Raw genomic sequence first — 14,996 nt, forward strand, 5'->3', positions numbered from 1 at the left:
TTCTGACCCTAGAAACTATGAAACTATCGCTACTGCTTTGTCAGCTAAAAATGAGGTGAAATTTAAGCTGTTGACTTGACATGAAGTCCTAAATGTTTTTTCTGGATCCCATTTACATGATAGGAGCTTGTCTTCCAGTGTGATATCGTGGTAGCCATTATCATGTGATGCACTCAGTGCAACAACCCAACGGGTTTAAAAAGATGGAGCTGTAGGCAGAGCATGATCCCTTTGAGAGCCATGACACTGGAACATCTTTCGTTCCCAGATCTGTTACCTCCTTGTCTTAGTGAACTTCAGGATACCTGTCAGGCTCAGATGTTTTTTTCAAGTGTTTTACTGGAGGAGAATGGAAGGATATAAAGGTGTGCCTTTTTTTTTTTAAGTTATTTTCTTTTTTTCTCTCCTGAGGAGTGGTTGACACACACGTTCATGGTAGAGTTGTTTGGGAAAAGAAGCAGAGGGGAAAATATAAATGGGAGGAAGAAATTTCCCCCTTTTAAAAATTCATGTTTCAAATTGTTGACCAAATTCAACCAGTTTCAATTCAGCGTTTACTTTCGAAAATATTTTGTGATGGGCTTACCCTTTAGTGAAGTGTGGCAAGGAGAAGTCAGAACAAAACCTTTCCTGTAATGCTCTTTTTTTCAGACTTAGGTGTTCACATCTCAGCCTGCAGGTTTTGGTGTCATTCATTCATGTGAAGCTGATGAGGGAATTAACCCCTGGCTTCCTGTTATTAGATAGTTCTGATGCCCCTGTTGTATCTGTTAGGAGATCCTGAGCAGCCCAGATTATAATGATTCCAAATCATGATCCTGGATCAAACACTACCTACTGATGTCTTTACCAAGAATAATCCACTCCCATTGTTCTAACTGGCCCACTTGCAAAGGGAAGTGCAGTTCTTGGTAAAATATTTCTGTAGGACCAGACCCCACAGTTATTCACTGGCTCCGAAGTGGAGCTTCCTTTTCCCATTACTAACCACGTGCCACTCCCCTTCAGTGTATAAAATTCCAGAAGTATACCACTGAGAACCGGCTAATGTTAAAGTGGCATTGTCATGCTGCATTATGGGTGACCGCCAGATCTGGGGCCATTTGGATTGAGGTGCCGAACAGGGTTTGGAGAAATAAGCAGATTTGAAGGACAAGTCAGGTCAGGAATCAGTCCGGGAGCAGGGTCTAAGAACAATCCAAATCAGGATGTGGAAGGATCAGGCAAAGAATGGAGTAAGAGAGCAAGCTGGGTTAGGAAACCAGGAGATCAAGCAGAGCAGAGTCGGAGCACCAGCTGGAGAGAACAGCAAGGCAGCCTGGGATCAGGTTAAGCCCTGTTGCCTGGACGCTTCGTATTCTGGGTCAGAGTTTTTTATATGAGGGCAGTGGAGGGTTAGATGACCCTGACTGGCCACTTTAGGCCCAATGGTGGGCAGAAGGCTAGGCATTGCTGGAGGCTCTAGGACTGCCTTGACCAGCTGAGGTGACCAGCTGTAGGCTGGCAGGCTGTGGTGGGTGGCCATGGCGGTCAGACCAAGGCTCCAGGCTGAGAAGGAGGCATCCAGGTGATTTAGGAGATGAAGTGACTAGTTGTCAGATAAAACTAGTAACAATGGGTGCAGCTTGCTGCTCACCTGGGGCTTGTCAGGGGCTGAACATTAATATGATTAGTATACTAGTCAAAGGCTCCCTTCCCACCCTTCCTTCTGTGTAATTATAGTGCCGTTTACACATACACTGGATTCTCAACCAACCGGTGCAGTGGTATTTACATTGTGAAGCTTTTGGAGGGAAGCCTGTTAGCATGTGTGCATGCTGTGTGTGTGTGTGGTTCAGGTGGTGTATGCACAAGGGTCCCTGCCCTCTTTCCGTCTCCCTGTCTTTCCATATAAGATCTTAAAAATCTTTTCCTCCTTCTCTTATAGGGAACTAGAGGGCTTGAAACCTCTTTTACATCCTGCATTGGCTCTGACCACAGTCCTTCCCTGCTCTCACAAGTGGAGCTCAGCCCTGCTTTCCTTCCTGTTGATTCCCAGTCAGCTACTTGGTAAGTTTCATTATCTCTGCTCAGTGCCACAAGGTAAAAGTTCTGACAGCCGCTGTGTAAAATCCATTAGTGCTGGGTGTGGATGGCAGACTACTGGATGCCCATCAAGGATTATTCAGTCATTTCCCAGTCCAGCTGTAAGGAGAGGGTGGTGGTATTGAATTAGCATTGGAGCTGAACTTCAGCATAGATTGTTATAGGCATAAAATATGAACTAAAATATGTGACAGAATTAAATCCATCAGTTCTAATAAAGGAAACAGTAGAAAGCAAAGAAATCTTGGACCCTTAAATCCCATTAACCAGGCCAGAGAGAAAATGTGTTAAAAGGGAGCTGCTCTGTATCTTTTTTCATTGTTTGATGAAATAATCTTTTTCACCCTTTAAGTGGTGTGTTTAAAAATCCTGGTATTTCTGAAACAAAGAGAATACACAGCCACCGAGCTATCTGGTTTTTATACCTTCCTTTTCTGAGTATTGTCCTTCAGTACAATACAGAGCCATTTCTTTGTTCTTGCAAGCTAGCAGTTAAATTGTATGTAAATGTATGCAAATTAGATGCTGTCTAATAAAGAGAGTCATTAGATGGAAGAAATATTTAGTTTAGCAAAAAAAGAAAAGAAAAGAAAGCAGGTGTATTTTGCAATAGAAAATGTAAGATTGCAAAAAACCCCTCAAACTTTGGGTGAAGATTTCTAAAAAAGCTATTAAAATATTTTCTAAAAGGTCTACCCTTCTCTTGGTCTTTCCATGTGTGTGCAAGAGGGGGAGGGAGGGGGAAGGAGAGATTACACACAAATGTACAAACTTGTATATTATACGTTATACGGGCCTATATTTAGACATATGCATATACACAAATATTGGGCTTGGAGATTATATAAATATTGAGCACAAATAATATTTATATGTAATATTTTTGTAAAATATTTATATCACCTCCACACATGATATGCAAACTCATGCATGCAATTATCAGTTTGTGTTTTTTATATGCCCCACATGTACAGGCGACATCTTTGTGGTAAACTAACGTTTGACTTAGCATTTATTTATTATACATTTTGTCTGGCTTACCAACATTCTGTTAATTAATCAGTCTCTCCTGGATTTAGTTTAATATTCTACGTCCTAAAAAGCTTCAAGCTTCCACCATTTTAATGATTTTTCTTGGTCCCCTTCAAACGTGCTGTTTCCTAAAAATAATATTTTCTTGAGTGATGGGCAAGATTCAGTCCTTTTGCTAGGCATAAAAAAGATCCAGCGTAAAAGTCTGAAATCTTAGCAGCCTAAAATGCTAGGGATTGGGACCTTTTCACCAACAAGAGGTAGAGAAACTTGTAGTTGGAACTTGCAGCACTCCCTAAACCCTAAACATTGTTAAGTAATGGAACTTCCATTTTTCCTTTTTCTAGAAACTAAGAAGCTATTTTTGATCATTTTGATAGCTTCTCTGAACTCTACCATTTTAGCCTGGGGACCCAATCTTGTAATTATTTTGCTTAAGCAGATCAGCTTATGTAGGGTTGGGTCCTCTGTGTCTAAAGGCACCTGTTGTTTTTGTGATCAGTTATCATGGTTCAGGCAGGTGAATAGATATTTGTGCTATGACTAGTATTTCTTTTTCATGGCAAATTTGAAAGGCTGGAAGTATATAGACATATATGCATATGTGTATAAAATATATGTATATAGAAATAATGTTGTTTAAATATTTACATATAAAGCCAAGGGATTGGACTCCTTCCCAGAATTACTGGAACTACCTTCCCCAGGAACATTTGGACTTGAATAATCTCGACAGCAACACTTTTCTTCTGAAACTAAACAACTTGCGAAAAGAGTGACTGGCTCTGGATGGCTTACTGATCACGTGGGCTCTTTTTCTTATGCTGTTGTAGGGGCCTCCATGGTTGGGATAATATATTTTTAGTTAATTACACTAAGATTCCTTTTTGTTGCTGTGTTCCTCCAATGGCTTCATCTTGGTTTATTTTACCAGGGAGCATCCTGGGACTGGCAGCGTGGGAGTACTTTTATAAACGTTCTAGGATATCTGGCATTGAGTATCCTGGAAGACAGGGGCCTCCTTAAATATTTGGCCAAAGCCATGCAGCAGTGAGAGGTTTCACACACAGTTTTCAACCAAACCAGTCAAAAAACTTAGCAGAATCTTCATATTTCTGGGGTTTGTTTCAAACTGAAAGCAGAGGGATTCAACAGGAATGGAAACAGAAGCCACTCTCTTATCTTTCTATAACATGAGTTTGTCGCATGGGAGGTGAATTGTACATAAAGAAAGGAAGGCTGATCAAGAGGTTAAGGGGATTAGTCTGTCACTTGAGAATGCAGCTGGAATACTGTGTCCAGTTCTGGGCACCACAGTTCAAGAGGGATGTAGAGAAGCTGGAAAGAGTCCAAAGGAGGGCCACATGAATAATTAGAGGTCTCGAGAACAGACAATACAAGAAGAAGCCGAGGGACATTGGACTGTTCAGCCTGGGAAAGAGAAGACTCAGAGGGGACTTGGTGGCAGCCTTTAAGCATATAAGGGGCTAGGAAAACACCTGTTGACCAAGGCACCCCAGGGGAAGACTAAGAATAATGATCATAAACTGATAGTGGATTGCTTCAGATTAGAAAAAACATCTTAATGGTCTGTGTGTCTAGAGTTTGGAATAGATTCCCCCGGAGGTGGTATAGTCACCTTCCCTGGGGATCTTCAAAGGATGACTGGATGCATGCCTCGCTGGGGTCATCTGACCCCAGCAGTCTTTACTGGCTTGAGCAGGAGGGCTGGACCTGATGATCTCTGAGGTCCCTTCCAGCCCCTAACTTCTATGAATCCTGGGTTTAATACCTACCACCAAACGAGTGACCTTGGGCAAATCATTGGATGCCAGCTCAACAAAGGTAGTGAAGCACCTGAGTATCTTTGAAGATGTTTCTTTCTATGTCTTCATTCGTCATCTCTAGAATGGGTGAACAAGTACCACCTGACTTTGTAGTGAGTAACGTAGACCATGTATGTGCCTGAAATGGATAAGGGTGCCAGCTCTGTGACATGGAGAATACCATACTAAATCAGATGGATGGTTTATCTAGTCAAGTACCCTCCAACAGTGGATGTGATCAGCTACCTCAGAAAAAGCCTAAGGTGGACAGCTGTAGATTAAGCAATATTTTTGTCAAAGATCTGAAAATAAAAATAAAAGAGTAAATATCCTCAATTAGTTATCATGGCTCAAAATGGTTGTTAAAAAGAGTTCTAAAGAATAAAATATGCTGCACTAAACTAATCCTGGTGCTAACGAACAGGCTGGGGGGCTAGCAGCTTTTGATATTACCTAGTGCTTATTATTGTTATTATTATTATTTCTTTTTAATTATGCAAAGTGCTAATCAGTTTGATTATGCACAGTGCTAATCAGGTTAATTATGCAAAGTGCTAATCAGTTGTTCTCTAAGCACACGAGGAGAGCAGAGGTTCTGGCAGTGAATGGTGGTACTGGATGGGGGTAGTCACGGCAGTCATTCCTTATTAAGAGAAGAGTAGGTGAGATGACAGGGAGATTTTTGTCTCTTTAAAAAAATTATGGAAGGAAAAAGTCATGAGGATCATGGTTCTGGAAGGGCAATGACTTCTCTCTCAGCCAGGCAGGGTTTTTTTTGTACTGCTTGGGTGGGTTGGACAGTATGCGTTAGACTTTTAGAGGTTACCACTTGAACCAGTAAAACAGAAAGGGGTGTTGTTGCTGGAGGACGGCATGAAAGAAAGTCTTGTCATCATACAAATTATCTTTGGGGTGTTGGAATCCAAAGGCTTTCACTTGCTGGGAAAGCTAAAAGTATTTAGGGAATCCACCCAGCTATAAGCATCTCTGAAGCATGCGTACTCAGAATGGTATGAATGGTTCTTGGAAGACCATTCACATTCTGTATTTTCTCTAAGAAGAGTGTGCAGGGGAGGATTATCACCTGAGCAGTCAAAACATATTCTGTTAAGTAACATATCCACAAACTAAACTGTGTCTGAAAAATATTTTAGGTGGGCCTTAACAAGGGGTCTTGCCTTACTCTGTAATTGCTCGTCTTACTCTGTAATCATGGGTGAGTTACATTTGAGTAAACCAGAACCTCCTCCTCTGCTGACAGTTACTGCCAACTATTGCGGCTGAAAGCTGACTGATTTCTGCTCATTTTCTTTCATCTGAATATATCTTGCTGCTAAGGTGGGGGTTCCTGTTCACTGTAGGTCTTGCAGCTGGAACACATGAGCAGAGAGTACTTGCAATTGTAACATTGCAAAATACATTGAAGATATTCTGGCATAAGCAAAAGACCATTCGATTATAATGAATTGAATACTTGAAGGGTCGAGCAGTAACAATATAAGGAAGCAATGCTTGAAATTAACCATTAAAAATGGTTACTTAATGGGAGTGGTGCCAACTGTCCAAGTATATTTAAGCCCTGCCTTCCAAGTAGATTTAAAACAGGAATTAACATCAGCAATTTGTAGCTGAAGCTTGTATTTGAAAGTGGATGTACATTTCCTTGCTATTGAGTGAGCACCTTCCAACAAAACTATTGCCATCTTAAGGGAAGGAATCTCTCTCGGAAGAGAAGGGTTTGCTGCCCATTAACTGGGCTTACCTTGTCTGTACACTTTATCTTTCCTTTTTCTCTCTCACAAGCCTTGAACATTACCATTCTAATATTAGGAATATGAAGTTTCCCATACCACATTGGATTAATGGTTCCATCATTAGGCCTGAGATCCTGACTTTGAAGAATACTATGTTTACAGCAGAAGAAGGTGAAAAACTTACTACACCTTGGCTGCTTGTATAAATACATTACATGAGGAAGAAACATTCCTTTGTGATGCTAGTGCTAATGGACCAATGTTCTGGAGCAGAGGTTGACTTGACAACGTATAGCCTAGGGGCTGGAACTAGCTTGTGGAGCCCCTGGATCTGACCTGTGGAGCTGGAGGGCTTTGCCTCTGACCGTGCCTGTGTTGGGGCTGGGCAGCGAGGAGCTGTGCTAAGGTCACGAAGTTGGAAGCTGTACACTGCCAACACTTCTCCCTGTTCCCTGGCTGCAGCTGGCAGGGAACTGAGGTGGGGCTGGGCAGGTTCTAGCTACACCCATGCTGCAGCCATGAGGCAGGCAAGGCAGGGGAGGGGAGTGACAGCAGTGCAGACTTGGCTTTCAGCTGCCTTGCCTTGACTCAGTTCCCCACCAAATGGAAGCTGCATCTTTACAGTAGCTGGGGAACAAGGGCTAGGGACGAGTGGTGACAGTATGGACAGCTCCCAGCTGTCTGCTTCTAGTGCATCTCCTCTCTTGCTGAAAGCTGGGATTGTACCCCATCTAGGGAGCCAGGGGCCTAGGAGAAGCAGTGGCAGTGCAGGCACAGCATAGGTGCAGGCAACTCTTCCTCTCCTTGCCTCCCCATCACAGGTCATAGGCCGCCAAAGTCACCCAACCTGCGCCAGACTGGAACCAGCAGCTTATAAAAGTTGCTGGCCCCTATCCCAAAACATTGTTTCCTTATAACAAGATATTCAAGGGTTGATCCCAAGTTGAATGGAAAGACTCCCATGGACTTCAGTAGGACTTGGTTTGGACCCTTACAGAAAACCAATCACTCTAGGTGTTGCATATCCATTTATACCAGTTCTGACGTTGGCCTTGTGGTTTGAGGTAGTGAATTCCACAGGTTGACTACAGATGCTCTGCTGATCTTGTTTGGTTTGTTAGCTGTGGCTATGGTATGAACTTGCTTTCTCTGTGTTACTTTTGCTGAGCAACATCCCATCCTCCATGGAAGAACTGTATTTTTAAGTCCTTTAACTCTATCAATTGATAAAGGGTTTCTACTACCCAAGAATGCAGTTCCATCTTGCATAACTTAGCTGTGCAAGCAAATCTATCTGATGGGTGTGAAATGAGTCCACTGAATTTGTCAGCATTCTTACAGACCCACGGTTACTGTTTGGTGTGATATTCAGAGGCCTGGTTGTATACTTCTCTTGAGCTAGCTTGGTGCAGACAGTGAATGCTTTCTATGTAGGGTAAAATTATCTGAAGTGATTTTATACTCTGGCTACCAGTTCTTTTGTGTTGACTCCTGCTTGGCTGGTAACTTTAGGTGTTTTTTTCCCCCTATTTTCTGCATTAAATGAGCAATTAATTGTAGCAACTTTGAGTACAGAGCTTTTCTTTTCCATGATATATGTATGTATATGTATATAAAAACTGTGTTTCAGAGATATAATTCCCTCTAGGTTTAGGTAATGTTAAGCATATTGATACACAGAGAACAGCAATATTATAGCCGTCAAGCATAAATATTGGTAATGACATTGATGACATTATGTACACGTTGTTTATGGAAGACAAAGTAGCCAGCTTGGCACAGAAGTTAGATAAGGAATTAGCTTGTGTCTTTATGAAAGATATGAAACTGAGACACTTGGTTTGTAAAACAGTGGCCCTTGAAATTTGGCTTCCAGCATCTGCTTAAGGGGAGAGGGTATGGCCTTGCCCTCTTCCTCCTCACGCTAATTCTGGATGGATTTTCCTATGACATTTATCAAATGCTTAAGCTGGCAACATTAGGCATCTATAGCAATAAAACATTTTCTGATCACTGAAGAATAAAAAAAATTAAACACTGCTGATTCCTGGCTGACTAGGCTAGAGACAGTAAGAGCTGGAGGCACTTTAAGGTAAAGTTACGCTGGTCAGGAAGCAGCAGTCTTGGTTCACTGCAGCCTTTGAATCCCACATTTTGTATGTCAAAAAGGTTTAACCTTCCCTTAGATTTACAGGCAGCTGGATTTTCCCAAGCGTCTAGGGCTCTGTTCTCCACTCCTCCGTCATCAGTTCTTTGATGAGACACAATGGGAGAGTGTGTGTAGCCAACCACAAGAGGAGGGAAAAGGGGGAAAAAAATCTTATTTGTTCATGTGAAGCCACTGGCATCATGCAGCCTCAGAGGATGCAGACGCTCACTTGGGTGCTGTACTGTAAGCACAAGTGGCCATCAGAGAAGTTGTGGATTATCAGTTTACCTTTCTTCTGCTAATTGGTTTTCCTTGCTGTATGGGAGGGGAATTGGTTTGAAAGTTTCCTGTGTATCCCCTGTTATCTTTCAGAGCTCTGCCAATTTGGTTTTATAACCTCTGTGAAAAAGGAGTTAAAGTTGTTGTATTATAATGCATGCTTTTTCACTGCCTCTAAGCAAAGAGCTGTGGCAGTCCAAGGCTCCTAGTGAGACCAGTAGCATAACCCACATACTGCTGTGTTTGTGTGATGGATCTAAACCCTCCTGAGGCATACTCATACCATCTATTGCATTCTACCAGCTTAGAAGGATGAGCTCCTGGTTGAGGCAGGGGGGCTAGAAAGTCAAAAAGACTTCCCCTTTCTGACAATAGACCCTTTTGTGATTCACTTCCTCTTTCTTTACTGCCATTGTCCTGTTCGTAAAATATGGAGAGTGATGTAGATCTACCTTGTGAAAGTGGGGGGTAGGGGAGCGAATGTGGTTTCTGAGCTGACTCATTGTTTTGTCAAGTGCTTTGGTATCTTTAGATGAAAAGGGGGGGGATATAAATGTAGCGTATTGTGGCAAAATCATTGGGGATCTCAAATGTCGTCTGCAAATGTTGTGATCTGGTGTAAAGTAAGTGTTACTATAAGATAAAACCACAGAAAAAGCTCAGGCAAATCCTTAAAAGCAAATAAGAGGAGTAAAACTCAGCTGGGTACTGGGCTAAGGGGTTAGAGAAAGTCATTGAAACATCAATAGAGATGCCCTAGCCTCCAGTGGTTTGAGAAAGGGGAGGGGGTCTGGTTGCTGGGCTCTTAAGCCTCAATGGCAGAATGCCAAAGTTGTGAAATTATTTTTGCATCTCCTTGAGGGTCTGAGGAACTGAGTGCCCTCAACTCCTATTCACCTCTGTTTGCTCAGCCTCAGGGACAGAATAGGCTCCTCACAGCAGAGGTAATGAAGAAAAGGCTGTAAAAGGCTTTATGAGTTACTGATTTGAGTCCAGGCTAAGAACATACAGTGCTGTTTTTCTTGGTCTGGGAAGATCATGACCCTTAGATCAACAACTAGATCGGAGTAAGAGCCATTCTCCTCTCCTATTCACTTGTATCCAGCTGCCATGACAGAGTAACAGAAGAAGAAAAGTATCTAAACACATACATGTCTTAATATGACACAACTAGTTGGAAGAAACCCCATTGGCATAAATTAACACAAAGTGACACTTTGTTTAGAAAGTTGTTTTGAATGTCTTCTCCCATTGATCCTATGCAACCGAGATAAATAAACATTGTGTGTGTGGTGCAGCCAGGCTGAGCGCTTATGCTTCTCCAAATGTTTATACGTTCCCTGGAAGTTGTTTGTATTGCTGTTTGTTGACTGTAAATTCCAGACCTGTATATGTTTGTAATATATACATTAGCTGAACCAGGGCAATCTTAGGAGTGTCTTAGGGTAGGACTTTTGATGAATATGAACAGATGAATGACATGATGGTTTTTGGGGAGTTGTTTTTTGTTTTGTTTCCATCCCTCCACTGCAGTGAATTAGCCTTTGTGCCTGTGGCAAAACAGAGGGGCTGCTGTAGCAGGCATTTTACTTAGCAGGGCGTCCTGTGCCCTGCTCAGATCCATGCGGGTGGATATGCAAGATAGCCGCACAGGATTTGTCTGGTAGGAGTCAAGTTAGTTTATTAGCTTTTCAACTAATTAAGAAACAAATCTGTTGGGCTCTCAGTTTATTCACTGATGAGGAGGACAATGCATGTTTCCTCTTGGGGAGGGAGGGGGGGAATGACTGAAATTGTCATCTGTGCTGAAATTCATAGTGACAGAGCCTCCCCCTGCCACTGTCTATTGTTGTTCTATAGTTTTTCCACTCTCCTGTAAAATCAAATACTCCCTCCTTCCCTCTCTCTCTCTTCACATACCTCTACCTTCCCTTCCCCGTTATTGCCCACATCTTTGTTTCTCAGATGGTGAGTAAAGCAAAAGCTCTGAGACCTTTGCAGGCACTTCTTGACCCACAAAGGGTGAGCTTGCACATTACAATTAGACCATGTTAAGAGCACTTATAACTTGGATGATCACATGTTAAAGCTCATTAACAAGAGCAAGTGCCCATAACGTTTTAAGTCTTAAAGTTATGTCACCTTGGGCAAGGATTAAGAACATAAGAATATGTGAATTACCATTCACTGGATCCATCTTGCCCAGTCTCCTTTGTCCATGAGGAGAGACACGGGTGCCACAACTTCCTCCTGGCTGCTGGAGCTGCTGAGCCAGAGAGGAACAGGAGCCCTGCTGAGCTGCCACAGACTCCTGCTCTCCCCACCACCACCTTCACCTGGACCTACAACCCCCATTTCCTCTTCCATCATCCATCAGCTACCACAGCTCCCTGCAACAAGAAGGGACCTGACAGTTCCAGTGAGTCCTGGGTCCCCTTCACCAGCAAACACCACCTGTTTTCCTGCTATCTGCTCCGACAGCATCTTTGTGTCTACCCTCCTTTGAGTCCTGTGTTCCACTCCCCCTTTTCCTGTTTTGTGTATACCTGAGTAAGCCAGCAGCATGCTTCCCCCACCCCCACTCCATCCTGTGTGTGTCCTTGTTTACCCCCTAGCTCCAGCCCCACTCCAACACATGCCACCCCTCCATACAGCCCCCCTCCCCCAATCCACTGCAGACAGGAGGGCCCCCCTGCAGCAAGTTATCCTCTCTCACTTAGATGGAGCAGGAACCCATGGATCCCCCTCTCCCATCCCACCTAACCCCTTTCCACCTAGCCTCTCGGGGCAGGCAAGAGCCCCATAAGGGGGCTGCCATAATAGCAGCCTCTTAGCAGGCAGATATTCCTGAGATGGGGAGACCCCGCAGGCCCAGGGAGCTCCCCTTGGACAGTCTTCCCTAGAGGGGGCCACAGGGCCACCCAAACCTAACCAGGGCAGAGGCTCCTCATCCTCCTCCTCCATAGGAGGGCGTGGGAAAGGTAAAGGGCCTGCAAACAAAGCCAAGTCAGCAACACTTGCAGTGACTAGTGACTCCTTGTTGGCAAAAGCCCTACCCACTCAGCCTTCCTCCAGCTTTGCAAAACTGTCTGAGGTTGTGTGGGCAAAGGCAGTGGAGGGCCTAGGCTCCAGGGCTGCAGATTGCTGGGTTGAGCAGTCAGTCAGGGGCCCCTCTCCACCATCAGCAGGAATCAGGGGGTGTGCTGCTGTATGCTCAAGATGGAGCTGCCCCTCCCATTCCCCTTTGAAACATATGTGTGGACACTCGCTTGGGCAGTGGAGGCCCTAAAAATTGTGGCGGCATCCAGACATTATGACAAGGGAGTCTTCTACCTTGCCATGTGGGCTGCCACACAGGAGGCAGTGTAAAAGGTCCTTGCAGTAGATGGGGCTCCTTGAAGTCCTGGAAGAGCTGGGGACCCGGATGGTCCTCAGTCCCGTTCTCCTCCTCCCCCATCACCTTCCTAACTGGGGCCTTCCTGAAAGACCTGGGGAGACGCTTCTCCTTGGTCACCACCTTTAGGCTGGGGTGCTGGAACTCCAGCCTCCACCACATCCAGTCCTTCTGCTGCCAGGTCACCATCGAACTGGCAGCAAGGGTAGAGGTGGGGAGGAGGGGAAGGACCATACTGATAGGGGGTGGAGTTGGGGCACTGTGGGGTCATTGCTGACCACTCCCTGGTGAATGCCTGGCATGCCCACCACCCAGATGACACCAGGAACTTCATCTTTGTCAAGGTGGAGGAGCAGCAGGAGCTCCACTCCCAGCTGGACCAAATCCACATTTCCATGTTAAAAACTGCCTAAAGTCCACACCTTTTGCAAGTAGATACCCTCCCCTTCAGTGACCACCATCTAGTATACATTCAGGTTATGCTGCAGTCTGAGTGTCTGGGGCTGGCCTACTGACCCTTCAGTAACAGCCTGCTGGATGATGTGGGCTTCATGGCCACCTTCTGGGACTTCTGGCTGACATGGTGTAAACAGCGGCAGGTCTTTCCCTCAGCCTGGGGATGGTGGGACATGGGGAAGGTGTGCGTTGGGCAGTGCTGCTGCTGCTACACCCAGTGGCACATCCAACAGCAAGAGATAGCAAGAGAGCAGCTTGAGAGGTAAGTGCTGAAGCTGGAGTGACACCTGGCTGCTGACCCAGACAACCTGACCCTGCAGAAAGTATCAGGAGAGGTGGGAAGAGCCCCGAGCTCTGGACAACTGTCAAGTCTGCACTGCCTTCATCTGCTCGCATATCCAGCTTCTCTGGGAGATGTACTGCAGTTTCCACTTCTTCTACACCTGGGAGAAGAGGAGGGGTTCCAAGAAGTACCTCACTTGCCCCTTGGTGGAGGATAGCACCCCCCTCATGGGTCCCAGCAAGCTGCGAGAAAGGGCAGGCACTTCCTATGCAATGTTCTTCTTGTCAGATCTGACCGATACTGATGCCTGCCAGGACTGGTGGAGGGACTGCCACAGGTCAGTGCAGATGTCCAGGACTGGCTGGAGGGTCCTTTCACCCTGGCTGAACTCTTTGATGCCTTTGCCTGATTCCCTGCCCTTGAAGGTTCCAATAAAAATATCAGCTCTTTTACCTGTGAAGTCTTCCCAAGCAGGACCTGGAAGAGCTACTGGATTTCTGCCAGGATCTCCTCAGGACCTGGAGGTTGGTTTCCACCTCCATGTCTCCAGAGACGGTTTCCCAGGGCACCAACCTCCTTGCCCAGCCCCTGCTGAAAAACATGCAGCTGATGGTGCTGGCAATGGAAGTGCCATGGGTATGCCAGAGGATGGTCTTAGCTAACATCATTTGTCTGGGGGACCTCCTGAATTATGCTAGACAGGGGTGGGCAGGTCCTTCTGCACTGGCCCAGCACATGGGGCTGCCCATGTTGCATGTTCCCTGCTGTGTACTCCAGGAGGTAAAGGCTGTCCTGCTGCTTATTGCCTTCACCTATATTAATCAGGTCCTGTGTGAGGGTAGTCTCTCCCACCAATATATTGCAGCCTTCCAGAGCTAGTCATGGGGCCACTGCCTTGGCAAGGTCTCACAGTGCTCCTCACCTCACCAGCTTAGTAGGCTAGGGGGGATACCAAGCTGAGCCACTTCCAGAAAGCCAGCTCTGCATGCTCCATTATCCCGTCTTCATGTCCTGTCTTGACAGCAGGTGGCAGGAGGGACACCCTCCACAAGGACAGGGTCAGGGGTCCCTGATGGACAAGTCTGTATCCTACCCTGATCCCAAGAGCCACCAGGGACCTCAGCAGGCAGCTTCTTCTTGGAGGCATTGCCACATGAGCGTATTTGGCATGCTTTATGGACACCCCTGATGCCTGCCTCTTTCACCAACAGATGGAGACAGTGGGACACACCTACTTCAGCTGTACCAGATTGCAGCCCCTTTTCTGCCTCCTCCAGAATCACCTACCAAGGTTCTATTTGCATTTCTCCCCACACAATTTTTTTGTTATGCACCCTCTATCCGTGGCCCCACCCAGCCTCAGGACACACTGTCTGAAAAACAACATCCTTTTATTAGGTTTAAACTTACTATCTACTATTTTAATGTTTAGAGGTGCACTGATACATTGGAGGGAGTGGGGCAGGGGTAGACTCTGCCCAGCTTGGGGGTAGCTCTCACTGCTGCACGCACCCTAGAAGGGTGAATCTGCATGGGATGGGGTAGGGTAGGGCAGGCAGGCTGCAGCTGCGGGCTGGAGCCAGGGCTGCACTGGGCTCTTCTCAGTGGGTTCTGGGCTCAGAGCAGGTGGCAGTGCCGCTGGGAGGGGGCTGCAGCCACCCCAAATTTTGTCATAGCCCCCCCCGCGGCACCACTGCCTCCCATGTCCCCTGCGAGTATTGCAGTGCGGAGCTCAGCC

At 45.6% G+C, this 14,996-nt stretch overlaps 2 long non-coding RNA genes across 2 annotated transcripts in view; one reads left to right on the forward strand and one right to left on the reverse strand.

Annotated features, from left to right (window-relative positions):
• LOC109319298 overlaps positions 1-1,997 on the forward strand; it is a 129,369-nt gene extending 127,372 nt beyond the window's left edge. The window contains exon 3 of the long non-coding RNA XR_002103471.1: positions 1,928-1,997. This is a non-coding gene — a long non-coding RNA (uncharacterized LOC109319298). The remainder of the gene's footprint in view (positions 1-1,927) is intronic.
• LOC109319296 overlaps positions 1,971-14,996 on the reverse strand; it is a 62,004-nt gene continuing 48,978 nt past the window's right edge. Inside the window, exon 3 of the long non-coding RNA XR_002103469.1 lies at positions 1,971-2,045. This is a non-coding gene — a long non-coding RNA (uncharacterized LOC109319296). The remainder of the gene's footprint in view (positions 2,046-14,996) is intronic.

Source organism: Crocodylus porosus, unplaced genomic scaffold (assembly GCF_001723895.1).
Source record: "Crocodylus porosus isolate Cpor-Errol unplaced genomic scaffold, CroPor_comp1, whole genome shotgun sequence".
NCBI classification, from domain to species: domain Eukaryota; kingdom Metazoa; phylum Chordata; order Crocodylia; family Crocodylidae; genus Crocodylus; species Crocodylus porosus.